The 13,895-nt window shown below is 49.6% G+C and overlaps 1 long non-coding RNA gene across 1 annotated transcript; it reads right to left on the reverse strand.

Annotated features, from left to right (window-relative positions):
* Positions 1-1,371: 1,371 nt before the first annotated feature.
* LOC140685471 (uncharacterized) lies at positions 1,372-2,340 on the reverse strand. Its single transcript, XR_012058708.1, has 3 exons — positions 2,247-2,340; positions 1,901-2,090; positions 1,372-1,765 (listed from the first exon to the last, which is right to left on the reverse strand). It is a non-coding gene; the product is annotated as an uncharacterized lncRNA (long non-coding RNA).
* Positions 2,341-13,895: the final 11,555 nt, after the last annotated feature.

A 13,895-nucleotide genomic window follows, 5' to 3' on the forward strand; every position in this document is an offset into this window, starting at 1 on the left:
TTTCACCACTGACAGTATAAATATTACATCACCTTATCAATTCCAGGGACTTCATGGACTGTTGTCTGTTTTTCGGCAAATAGTCTAGTCATTTTCCCCCATAGCCACTATCAAAAGCCAATACTTATGTAATAATTGTTATGTTTCTTTGTATTTGTATTTACCTTTGTCTCATCTTCCTAACTAGTTGTTGATTTCCTTAAAGGAGTTGCTGTGTGACTGGTGGTGGCACTTACTTTTTTCTTTTTTCTCTGTCAAACACTTTTCTGGGTCTTTTAAAAAAAGCTTTACAAATGTTAATTTCTTTAATTTCCACAGCTTCCTATGAGGTATGTATCCAGTAATATCCCCATTTTACAGGTGAGAAAACTGAGGCACAGAGATACTAAGTGATCTGTACATTGTCACACAGTAAATGATACAACTGGGATTCTGGCCTGGGAGGTCTGGCCCAGAATCTGTGCTCTTAAACAATATGCTGTCTTGTGCCTCAAAAATTTTTGCTGTTGATGAACAGAATTTAAACTGAACAGAATTTTCACACAATGGGGAGGTAGGGGAGGAAGGAAATGTCCTTCCCACTCTCAGGAGAGGGCTGGAATACAGGTACAGGATTATAGAGTGTTTAGTTAGGACACTCTTGGAACTTAGCTCACAGTAAACATGTATTTGACTTCCAGCTCTTTGCAAACTGCAAACAAGCTTTGTACTTGTTTGTCTTAGGGCTACGTCTTGGCATGCTCTCTGGGATGGCCAGATGAGGACTTCGAGGTTAGAAGTAACGGTTTAATTGAATGGTTGTGCAATTAATAGAGTCTTTCTTCAGTGCTTTGTGTCTTTCTTTCTGTCTCTCTCTGGTTGAGCGGGGATTAGAAGCTGGACTAGTATTAGAAAAACAGGAGTCTGTGAAGTGTTGTATTGGATGCTCGCAGCACCCTGCTCTGAACGGGGTTGCGCAGACTGTATAGCTGACAGGGACAGAGCTCAGGATGGGAAAAGGAGGAGTAAAGGGAAACGCCAAGTTGTGTTTGTGTGTGGAGGGCAGGGTTCATTTTAAATTTAGAACCATTCACGCAGATCGATACATTTTTGTTGTCCTGTGGTACCTAAGAACCAGAATTAGAATGGTCAAAGCTTAAGTGAAACAGCTGTGATTTTTTTTAGTAAAATGGACCCTGACAGTATATATAATTTTTTTGCATGTGTCTGATATTTCATTGTAGAGATAGTAAATGTGACAAAACACTAAATAGAAGGGGGCATTGTTTGAAATAACTAATTGTTAAGAGACTGTCTATGAGGATTACCTCCTGGAAAAAAAAAACACCTTTCTAACCCCAGATTTTCTTCTTTACTGCATAGAAGCCGTTGTTTATTGTTTCATTCAGTTAAGGCATCGGGACTAGAGAGAGAACTAGCTTTAGGTGGAACTAATTAACTCTTTGTGAAAAATCTGCAAGTATTTTAGTTTAGACTTTTGGCTGTGGGGTCAGATTCTAATCACCCAGGTAGCGGGTGGCCCAAGCATCTACCTAGGAGCGAGAGGGTAGGGCAGTGAGACCTGCATCTCCCTCTCATCAAAGGGAAGGGTTTTAAATTAACTGGCATTCCCCTTCTGGTAGGGCTGCAGGGAGATTCCGCTGACGTGAGTCACAGAGGCTCACTCCCCACAAGATGTGAGTTTGAAGAGGGCTTTGGGGCTCTTCCACACGTCACTGGATCCTGGGTGATCTGGAGCTGAGCCACGGGACCATGTGCCGAGGACCTGGAACAGACAAGCGGGGACTGTCTCAGTAGGAGGTTTTAACCACAAGACCAACTGGGATGCTCGGTCCTTACAGAAGAGGCCGACCCTCCTCTCCTGGGGAGCTTAGGTGCCAAACGTGGCAGTCACATTCACCCAATGTTCTTGCTGTTCTTCCTGGTCTGGGTTTCTCTGGACGGCTACATCTTGGTTTCCGGGAAACTTCAGTTCAATGGAAGAGTGTGGAGTTTGGAGTCACGCAGATCTGAATCCAGATCTTGTCACCAGCACCATTAGCTGTGTGATGTGGGGCAGTTCTGTCCTTTCTGGGCATTGCTACCTTCGTCTGTAAAATGCAGTCAGAAAGTGGATACTTGGAGTCAATAAGGATGAACTGGCCACGGGTGTGTGGCCTGGTGCTTCGTGGTGTCTCTTAAGGTCAGGCTCCTCCCCCTCCATCCCCCACCCCTCCCCACCCACTGGGGCCCCAGTCCTTTCCTACCCACTCCAGTGCTCTGGCACTGAACTCCAAGGTGAGCCAGAGACGGAGGACCTGACTTTCCCCCGGGTGGGTCTGGCCTGCAGAGCTGCAGATCATGGTCAGAGGTACGCAGTGAGCGCTACCCAGGAGTGGTGCGAGGGCGCCCCTCTCCTTTCCCAGTGTTGCCTCTTTCTGCTCATTAGTTTCACTTACGTTTCAACCACAATTCCTTCGCTCCTAGAAAACCATGGTGTTAAAGGCTAGAAACCTATTTTAAATTATCATAAAAACATGGGAGGAACTAGACCTTTCTCCTGCCTTCAAGCCAGGCCCTTATAGCACCGCATCTTGGGAGGCGAGGGCCATAGAGGGAGTAGGGCTGTGGTCCAGCAAGGGCGTAGCTGTGCCTCAGGTGGGGGCTGCTCTCAAGAAAGGTCAGGAAGACTCTGGGAAGTGCGTTTAAGAGTCTTCCTTCAAGGCTAGACTCAAGACTGCAAGACCACATAGGGAGGGGTCTTGCTCCCGAGGCTGGCCTGACCTGTGTGTAGCCCTACGGCAGTGGGAGGGCATGAGCGCAGCAGGCCAGCGCCAGCGGTCAGCGGTGAGCGCCCACCAAGGGCAGTGCAGGGGAGGAGCGGACGGGGGACCTGCCTTGGCGGCCGGAGGCAAGGCCCGCAGGCTGACAGCCGCGGGACCTTGGACCAGCCTCGGGGCGGACGGCGGGGGGCATCTGCCCTCTGCGATCTCGCAGGAGCAGGGCCGGGAGGGGGCCCTGGGGGTCCGAGGGGCTCGGGTCCAAACATCCTTGGGTTTCTTGGAAGGGGCCGAGTCTGAAGACAATTCCGACCCCCGCGGGCTGGGCAGAGGTAATGGCTGCTGGGAGGAGCCCGGCCGGCAGAGACGAGTGTACAGCCCAGGAGCTTGGAAAACTGGAGGAACACCAAAAAAGCCAACAAGCACCCCCCCCCCGCCCCCAATCAAACACAAACACAAAGGCAGGAATGATGTATTCAGGAGGAAAACGCAGGCCAGGCTTCAGAGCCGGAAACCGTCTCCGACCTGCGGCCCGAGGTGAAGGCCCCGTGTACGGGTGGCGGGGCGCGGGGCGCGGGAGGTAGGACACGGCCGGCGGTGTCCGGGACGGCGGCCTCGGGCTGGCGGATGCAGGCCGTGGGGACGACGCGTGTGCGCATGTGCGCACGTGCCTGCGTGTGTCCGTGTGTGCGCATGTCCTGCGTGCATGCGCCTGGGCGCATGGGCCTGTCGTGCGTGGTGCGAGTGCGCATGTGCGTGCGGACCTTGCGTGTGCGCGCAGGGCACGCTGGGGCGTGTGCCTGGTGCAGGGGTCGCTGCGCTCGGGGAGTAGAAGACCGGGTACTTGTGGAACCGGAACGGGAGAGGCTGTGGCCGACGCCGGCGGGGCTATTGCCCACGCACGAGCCGCGGGAACGGGAAGGCTCCCGGGTGGGTGGAGTGAGCTCTGGGGACTTCCGCGCCCGCCCTCGTCCGCACACTCGGACTGCGGGCGCGAGGAGCGCGGGCCTCACACCCTTGACCGCCGCGCCGCCAGCTCTGTGGGCTGAGTGTCCGGAGTTGACGTGAGGGGGCGACGCCGCCGCGCTCGCACGACCTCAGCCGTCTGGCGCCTCGAGCTCGTTAGGACTGAAGTGGAGCGGTGGACCGTCGCCTTTACCCGATCTTCCCGCATTTGGCTGACGGGGGCGAGCAGACCGGACGCGGGCGGGCGGAGCGGCGAGGTCAGGCTCAGCCGGAGGGTTCCGGGTGTGGAGCCACCAACCCCCAGAAGGTGGGGTGTCCTTCCAGAGACGGCTGTTTGATTGCTTTTTCAAGATAAATGCCGTGTCTTTTTTCATTTCCCCCCAATACCCCAATTTCTCCTCCGAGCAAACTGGAGGGAAGAAGGGCGAGGGCGGTGTGCCGAGCGAGGGAAGGACCCAGGAACGGACTCTCAGCGGCCTCCGCCGTCAACAGCAGCGTCGGGTTGCACATTTCAACTTCAGTTTCCCCTTCACCCGGGTTTTTGTTTGCTCTTGATTTTTATCACAGGCACACGGATAATATTCTTGGTTAGACTGTGGGACTTTACTGGTCTCAACACCATACTAGTAGAATGCTGTATTAAAATGTCCTTTTTAAAAAAAACCGTGGAAACAAACACACCCAGGTAAACAGAGAAGTACAGATGCTGTAACAGCGGCTTAAGCAGGTTGGCGAAGTGATCTCGTCGCTGCATTGTGTATTAAAACCCAGGAGTTAAAGGGAGGAGCACAGATGGAACCCGACGCTGACGGAGTTCACAAGCCGTTCTGATAACACAGCTGAATTTAAAAAACAGTTGTAAACATAGGAGGAAAGGAAAATATGTGTGGATATTTGAAGCAGAATGAAGCCTGCAGTGCCTCACGCCAAAAACAACTGGTCATCCCCAAGATTCGTCTCGTAGAGCCACCGGGGACCCGGCCATGCCAGGGGACACGTGCACGTGGGCCAGCAGCTTCCTTCTCAGCACATGCATCTCCCACAGGGTGCCCACGGGAGAGTGGAGGTATGCATCCTGGAGAGCGGTGGTTACACCTCACTGCTTGTCCACTGACATCCTAGCACCTGGAGTGCAGACTCCAAAGCAGCATAGGAGAAAAATGTGCCAGAAAAGTTTCCCCTTTTACTTCCCAAGAAGTAAACTTTGAAAAGAATATCCTTGTATTGGGTTCCCTGATTTCTCATATGAGGATTTGAACACCCCATGGAAGAAGTCTTCCTGTGTCTCTGCCATCCTGTCACAGCGGGGCCAGGCTGTGTCACATGTGGGAGCACTGAGCTTCCCACAGGACAGAGAGGCTGCCCCCTCTGGTAAGGGAGCACAGACGGATGACCGCCCATGAGCTCTGGCTTCCACACGTCTTTCATTCCAGCAGCTAAACTGTATTTACTCCAGTTGATCTGCTCCCATCCTGAACTCATCCCAGTTAGGTTTCCTTTGTCTTTTCCATTTGCAGGGTTGCAAGTTTCCGAGGTGGGGTTAGCAGAAGGTGAATGCCACCTTCTCGAACCTTTGTCAAATCAACCCAGCACATCTCTCTGCTTTTCATAAGTTAATTGCTAACCTCCAAGAAAAAAAACATCGTTTCTTACTTTCTGGTCTCTTATCACACATGCTGAGCACGGCTTGGTTAAGCAGTAACTCTCCCTATGCAGGTAAACAGAACTGCCTTCCCCACCCCCTTCTCCACACCAATCTAAAAACTGGGGGGAAACAATCTGCAGCTATTAATAACCCACTGAACTGGAAGTGATTCAGTTTCATTAATACACCTTGAGAACATTTACATCCGTAGAGGACAGAGTGTTTACAAGGCCTGAGAAGGTTTTATGGAAAAGCAGCTTTATGGGCTCTGGGGGCCTTCCCCTGCCAGCGCCGACCTTCTCAACACTGGGCTGTTACTTGAGTGCAAACCTCAAGCTCTTGCTGAAGTTGGCCCTCGCTCGGGCTTTTCAGGGCTTCTATAAACAGCCAGCCCCTCCAGAGCCAGAAGTGGCTTGGGGCCTTGGTAGTGGGTGAATTTGATTGACATCCAGGTCTCGGATCCAGAGAGTGGAGGAGTGGTGGCCGCTCCACGGCTCCGTCCACACAGCGAGTGGAGGAGAGGGGCCACCTATGTAGTGTGACTTGGAAGTTGCCAGGAAAGCAGCCCCTGACCGGGACATAGGCCTCTCTCCTTGAAGACCCACCTCAGAGCCTGAAACTTAGACCGGGAGATCTCTGCATCTTGGCTCAGGCCTGGTCTCCAAAACGTCGCCTGCAAAATGCAGAAATTCTGCTTAAAAGAGGAATGTGTTATAACCTGTCAGCATCCAGACCACATACTATGAGCTGAAGAGTCACCTGAGAGATCCTCACCACGGGGCCCCTGGAAGGGGCTGTGGTCGCCCTGCAGGCTTCTGACCAGGGCTGGGCCCTCCCGCCACCGCAGGCCCATGTCACCTGCAGGTCCCCTTGAGCACCTGTGGAGAGAGCCCTTCAGGATTGGAGTAAGATGTTTAGCCGTTCTGACCACCTTCCCCTTCCCGGCCACCAGAAATCCAAGTTCAGATTCATTCTAAACCGTGAAACAGACGTAGCGACCACTTCATGCTTAACACAATACTGGTTTTCCCCAGAAGAACTAGTTTTTTGCACGTTTTGAAATAGGAAATGTGAAATTCTTTCAGATCTTTTCTTTTCTTGTTCCTGCTTGCTGCTACGCTAGGAGTGTGCTTACTATCCCTACCGGGCAGTCTGGCCCCTTCTTCACTCCTGGGGTCCAGTTACTACCCGGAGCTGACACACTCAGATGTATTCCTTGCCCCAGACTCTCAGCGCTGACTCATCTCCGTGGTTGCTCAGTGGTGATGCAAAGCGACATGTCCGCGGGCCCCTCCAACTCTCCAGGTCCGAAACAGAACTCGTGACCCTTTCCTCCAGTTTGCTTCTCTTCCTGGTTTCCCCATCTCACAAAATTCACCCGGTTGCTCAAGTCAGAAATGCAGGGGCCACCCTCAGCACCCTCCTGTTGGTCACTCCATCTCCTGAAACTCTGTTAGTTTCCCAGAGCGCCTCTCCTGTCTGCTAAGACCTGACCCCAGGGCATCTCTCCCACCTGGTTTCTTGCCGCAGGCCCCTCGCTGAGACTCCTGCCTTCGAGGTGTCTGTCTTGGACACCCGCTGTGCACGGTGCGGCCACTAGACATGTCCCGCCGGCCGTAGCCTTCACCCACCTGCTTTGCCAGCCTGTGTGCTGTCCCGGGGCTTGAACTCCCCGAAGAGGTTTCCAAGGCTGCTGGGACCTGGTGGTGCTTTGGGCTCCAGCCCACCTCCCGACACCTCCCACCTCTGTTCCACCCCCTGGTGGAAGAAAAGGACTGTGAATGCCCACTGCTTGGAAACCCGCTTCATTCGGGCCTGGACACATGGGCCCAGCCACCTGGAGCGGCCCCAGGCGCTTTGTGTTCGTTGCCGGATTCTGTCGCATCCTTTGCTGGGCAGCACAGACACCACCCGCTGCAGTTTGCTGTCTGTCCTTCTGCAGGGCACGCACCCCGGCCACGGGCACTGTGTGGGTGCCTGGCGCCCAGCACCCTGCCTGCTGCATGTCCATGCTCAGTAAGTACGCGTTAGCCGGTGACTGTTTTCTGGTGTCAGTTTGAAGGGCACTGTGGTTGGAGCCGAATTAAGGACCTCTCAGTAGATGGGGGCTGCACCCGGTTTCTGAGGGTGGGGCGCATGGTGTGGGGTCCATGGCTGGGCCATGGACCAGAGCGACTGCCAGCCTGCAGTGGTGTGTTCTTTGGGGTGGCTGCTTTGTGGATGAGGACCCCCCAGGCGTCATGGGGGGAGGCCAAGGTTGCCCAGCATGTGTAGGTGGAGGTGGAGGCCGGGACACTCAGACAGATGGGCTACCTGCCTCCAGTGCTGCCTGGGCCGGGCTCTTGGGATCTGGATCAGGGCATGGGGGTGCCTGACACTGGTTCTCGTCGCATTGCTCCAGCGGGTACTGTAAAGCCTTCTTTGTGTCAGTGAGAGGAGCCTGTGGGGTGTGTTCTGCAGGTCAGAGAAGGCAGTCAGGAGTTGCTGGGTCCAGGGATGGAGAGAGCGGCACTGGCTGTTTGGAATTACTTGGCCTGTTTGTCCGAAGGCTGGCCTCAAAAATCGCTGAATTAGTTCATTCCTTGACGGAATATTTATGAACTAGGATGCAAGACGTTGCTCTGTGCTATGGGTATCAGATGGGCTTCGTCTAGAAGGGGAGCAGAAGTGGGCACCCCCTGCGTGGGCCTGGGAGGAGCGGGGGCCCAGGCAGAAGGCGGTGGTGGCGGGAGCAGGTGGCAGGTGACCTGGCTGCCGGCAGTGGTGGGCGTGTGGGCTGTTCCGTGTGAACATGGCAGCAAGCTGTCGTCCCCGCAGGGCCGTGGAGGGGTGACGGCTGGTGCGCCCTCAGGATTCACCATGTGGGTTTCCAGTCTCACCCACAGCGTGCGGTCCTACAGCTGCACAGAGGGGCTGTGTTTCTGGCTGAGTCTGGTAGCGTCTATTTCATGGGTACAGTTATGGGGAAAACAAGTCGTACTATTTACCTTGCTTCCAAGGTGCTTTATTGTAAGGCCTGGATTCTTAATGTGGAGGTTCCAGATGCACCCAATTTTTAGACCTGGCTATTAAATGCAAAATTTACATGTGTGTGTAAATATTTGTTTTTCTGCTTGACACTTTCATGAGATTTTTAAGGGCATATGTAGCAGTTTTATAGTTGAAAGCAGTATACTTCGCAAAAGGGTAAAGCTGACCTTAACTAACTTCTTACATGAAAGCAGCATGTTCTTTTCTTATGATGAGTATTAACAATGAAGTGATTTACATATTGTAACTTTAAATTTAATTAAAATTTTCTTTGAAGTATAGTTGAATTAAAATAATATGTTAGTTTCAGGTAATGTAATTTTTTTAATGTCATTATTTTTGATAGGTAATTGGTCTAGAGCATGCTGTCTGTTGTGGCTTGGTGTATGAGAAAAGTTTACGTGTTTAAGAAAAAAATTGAAAAGAATTGACGTATTACCTAAATTGAATGATCAAGGCACACCAAAATCCTGCCTCTCTTCCATCCATATGCAGGAAATATAAAACCAACAAAGGATCTACCAGACTAGTTATCAGTTTCTGGTGACTTGAGGAATATTCGGAGCAGGCCTTGCGATCCTGTGGGCATTCCTGTGGTTGGCGGGAACGCCCGCCCTGCTTAGGGTCGATGGCAGAGTCCGGGGAGTGAGCTGGCAGCTGATGGGAGTGGGGGCTGGATGTTGTCTCTGTGGGTTCTTCCAGAAGTGGATTCGGAGGGAAGGATTCCAGGGCAAGTAGTTTACCTGGGAGGTGATCCCAGGAGACTTGGGAAGGGAGTGAGGCGTGGTCTCAGGCAAGCACCCTGAGGGCAACCAGGCCTTACTCCTGCGGGACCTCGGGACCTCGGGCCAGTGCAGGTCCTGTGCCTCCTGGTGCCTCCCCAACCCCGAGGCAGGGAAGTGAATGTTTCCCCACTGCCTCCTCTGTGCCGTGGTTGAGGGCTGCTCCCGGCACAGCTTGGCTGCCTGCTGGGAGGGTGGGTGGTCTAGGTCAGATGAAGTGCTCAGGGTAGAGTTATGGGGCTGGCAATTGGCCAGTGGGAAAAGAGTAAACGCTGGGACATAGGGGCAGGACACCCACGTGTCTGCTACAGACACCTACCACTACACTGGCCAGGTTACTAGACAGGCCTTGAGGTCAGTAGACCCCAGGTGGTCTGTATGCCTGCCCCCTCCACACGCTGTCAGAGGTACGGGCTGTCACCCACGTGCTTCTGAAGGCACCAGCTCCGGGTCTCCTGCGTTGTGGGAAGCGCTGACCCTGTGCGGTAACCCAAGAGATGACGCTGTCAGTAGTGGTTTGACATTAGAAGCGATTAAGGCAAAGACGTGTGCTTTCCCTCTGCTTTGAAGAGCTTTGGACTAAAGCATTTGGCTTACGGGAGTGCTGTGGGGCTGTGGTGGGCACTGCCCAGATCGACAGCCCCCATCCCTCCCTCTCCCTCCTTCCTGCTCTTTCTATCATTCATTCTTGTTCTTTCTCTTTACAAGAACTGTCACTCAGAAAGTCTTTTCTTCTTTAAATATACTATTTTCCTCATCCTGTGCTCTCTGTCCTGAACTTTTGAGGGCCAACATTTTGTTGATCTTTGTATTACTGATGCTCAGCAGAGTTCCTGGCCTAGGGTCTGTCCTAAGGAAACGTTTGTTGAATGAATGCGTGTCTTCGACATACTGAAGTAGGGCAACACAGGGGACTGCCTGGGGCACTTGGTGGCCCCCTCTCCCTGTGCTGTGGGGCCCCTCCACTCTGCACGCAGAGGGAGCCTCAGGTGTACAGAGTCCAAAGGAAGCTGACGTCTTCTTGGGGTTCAGCAAAGTGAAATAGTCTTTCAAATCTAAACTTTTTCTTCTGAATTGGCAGAAAATTTGGTAAGTGAAAAACTGATGAGTTCTCTCTAGTTACTGTCTAAAGAAATTTTATCCCTTTGCAATTGTTTAAATTCAGCTTTGGAACTTCTTACGGATATTGTGATTAAATGCCGTTTTCCACCACCATCCTGGACGACACCAGCAGTATCTCCTGTTGGCGCCTAACTGCTGCTAAAGTGCCTGGTACTTTCTTTCTCCATCTTAAACTCACCTTTATTATTACCTTTTGAGTCTCTGGCAAAGTTTGTGTACACTGTAGAAAATCTAGTAGCAAAAGATACGAGAATATGAAAATAATTTCATCACTCAGTGATAAAAATTATGAACGTGTTGGCAGAAAATCTTTTTATGGATATAACTCAGATAACATTTTATTTTATAACAAGCTGAGAATACTTGTTCTAGTTTCTCCTTAATTAACAGGCAGGGATGTCTGAGAAGGGGTTTGTTTTATTGAGACCATTTCCCACTGAAACCTCTCTTCAGTTTCTTCTACTGCCCTCAATTGGGTGAAGAATTTTAGAAATAAAGTGGCATGATATACAATTTGTTGAAGCAAAATTTTTACAGTGCTTAAAAAATTAACTGTGCAGAATAAATGTTTTCTTTTTTTCGTGCCACCTAGCTGCTGAAATTTGGACTAATCGTTCCACTTTGAGCCTTGAAACTGGCGTGTAACAGTAGAAAACTCCTCCCATGAAGTTTTGCTTATTTTGTTTATTTCCCCCAAATTAATTTTACTGTAGTATGCTAAAACAACATGTTGCCGAACATTGAGGTTTATGTGGTGAGGCTCAGCCAATGAAAGCATGAGTTGGAATGCAGCTGTACTTAGGGTTGACATGGAAAGGACTGAGCAGCTGTAAGGAGTGGGGAAGATGCTTTTAGAGGACATGGACCATTTATTCAAACAGCAGGCTGGGTCGGTGTGAGGACGGTGCTTCGAGCCAGCAGTCTCCTGGCTGCTGGTGGATTCCATGGTTACACGGATACTTGTTGCGGGACAAGTGCACCTGTGCTTGTTGGGTTACGATGTTCTTGCCAAAAAGCTGACGTACAGGAAGAGCCAATTTGGGTTCGTTTACCCTCACTGACATACACAGAGGCTGCGTGAGTGGTCAGAGAAGTGGCTGGCGCAGCTGGATTGGAAGTGTTTGTGCATCGGACTGCACCTGGGGTTTCAGAACGACAGCCACACGGCAACCTCCACCACAACATTTATCTGAATATTAAAACAAAGACAGTGTGGGTCACATCTCCCCTCGACTTGCTGAAATATAACTTAAATATCATACAGCCAGTTAGAAACTCCATCTGAAAAGCTCATTCCTCCCCCTGCCCCCCAGACCCCTCTAGATTGGCCTTGAATGCTTCCCTGTAAGAAGCTGTAATATGTGAGCACACGGTGTGTTTAGATCTTGGTTTCTAAATATTATGCCCCACTAAATAAACCAACATTCCTTGGAGAAATGGCTGGTTTCAGGGCTGGGAGGAGAAAGTATGTTTACATTTGTGTTAAAGTCTTCCCCACAGACTGCTTATTAATGACAAAGGTAAAAATGGTAACTTCGTAGTGCAGAGACCTGGGGGACCCCGGAGTGCAGTAAAGCAGTCAGAGCAGTCAGTCGCTTGTCTCCGACCACGGGGCAAACTCACTTGCAGGTCCTGCTGTGGTGCACTTGAAGCATCTTCTTTCTACCTGGTGTTTCTGCCCACAGTGCATAAGCTGCATCTAATTCAAACTGAGGGACAGCTGGCCTGAAATCTCCAAAAGAGCCATTGTCTCAAAGACCAGGAAAGTGGAGGAAACATTCCAGATTAAAGGAGACTCAGGAGATGGGGCAGCTGAGCCATGTGTGGTCCTGGACTGAGTTCTGGATCGGATAAAACTGATGAAAAGACATCACTGGGACAGTTGCAAAATCTCACATGGACTGTGGGTTGGATGACCCTATTAAATCAAAGCTAATTTTCCTGAATTTTTAATTGTTTACTGTAATGCAGGAGAATGTTCTTGTTTTTGGAGAATGCCTGCTGAAGGATTTTGGGGTGAAGAGGCAGGAGATCGTCAGCTAACTCTCAAAAGATTTGGAAAAAATGTGATTATATATTGTGTGTTTTATATAAAATATATAAAATGTGTCACTTATAGGAAGGGAACGATAAAGCAAAGTGCTAGACTTCAAATCTGAATAAAGGGTATGTGGGAGTTCTTTATACTGTTTTTGCAACTCTTATAAAACTATTTCAAGATGAAGAGTTAAAAAAAAAGAAGTTACCAATATGGCCACATTTTGGGTTGGAGGAGAGCCAGCAAGTCGAATTCACATCTCCATCCCTTCTCTGTTCTTTTTTTTTTTTAATTTGAATAGTTTATTTAATTCACTGTTGAGTTTAAGGGAAGTTGTAAAATATATACATACTCTGTATCCAGACAACATCCTCTAAACCCAACAACAGAGCCCCTCTTAGGAGTGTTTGGAATCACATGCCTGAGCTTGAGTGCCATAGTTAGGTGGGGATAATGCTTGATGGCTTTGTGCTCTCATTTTCAGTCCAGGTTTTTTTTTTTTGTAACTTTTTTTTATTGAGTTATAGTCATTTTACAATATTGTGTCAAATTTCAGTGTAGAGCACAATTTTTCATTTATATATGAACATACATATATTCATTGTCACTTTTTTTTGCTGTGAGCTACCACAAGTTCTTGTACATATTTCCCTGTGTGATACAGCATAATCTTGTTTATCTAGTCTGCATATGCCTGTCAGTATCTACAAATTTTGAAATCCCAGTCTGTCCTTTCCCACCCCCCACCTTGGCAACCACAAGTTTGTATTCTATGTCTATGAGTCTGTTTCTGTTTTGTATTTATGTTCTTTTTTTCTTTTTTTTAGATTCCACATATGAGCGATCTCATATGGTATTTTTCTTTCTCTTTCTGGCTTACTTCACTTAGAATGACATTCTCCAGGAACATCTATGTTGCTGCAAATGGCGTTATGTTGTTGGTTTTTATGGCTGAGTAGTATTCCATTGTATAAATACACCACATCTTCTTTATCCAGTCATCTGTTGATGGACATTTAGGCTGTCTCCCTGTCTTGGCTATTGCAAACAGTGCTGTTATGAACATTGGGGTGCAGGTGTCTTTTTGAAGTAGGGTTCCTTTTGGACATATGCCCAGGAGCGGGATTCCTGGGTCATATGGTTTAAGTCTATTCCTAGTCTTTTGAGGAATCTCCATACTGTTTTCCACAGTGGCTGCACCAAACTGCATTCCCACCAGCAGTGTAGGAGGGTCCCCTTTTCTCCATACCCTCTCCAGCATTTGTCATTTGTGGACTTTTGAATGATGGCCATTCTGACTGGTGTGAGGTGATACCTCATTGTAGTTTTGATCTGCATTTCTCTGATAATTAGTGATATTAAGCATTTTTTCATGTACTTATTGATCATTTGTATTTCTTCCTTGGAGAATTGCTTGTTTATGTCTTCTGCCCATTTTTGGATTGGGCTGTTTGTTTTTTTCTTATTATGTCATATGAGCTGCTTATATATTCTGGAGATCAAGCCTTTGTCGGTTTCATTTGCAAAAATTTCCTCCCATTCCGTAGGTTGTC

The sequence above is a fragment of the Vicugna pacos genome, chromosome 14, assembly GCF_048564905.1.
Source record: "Vicugna pacos chromosome 14, VicPac4, whole genome shotgun sequence".
Taxonomy (NCBI): domain Eukaryota; kingdom Metazoa; phylum Chordata; class Mammalia; order Artiodactyla; family Camelidae; genus Vicugna; species Vicugna pacos.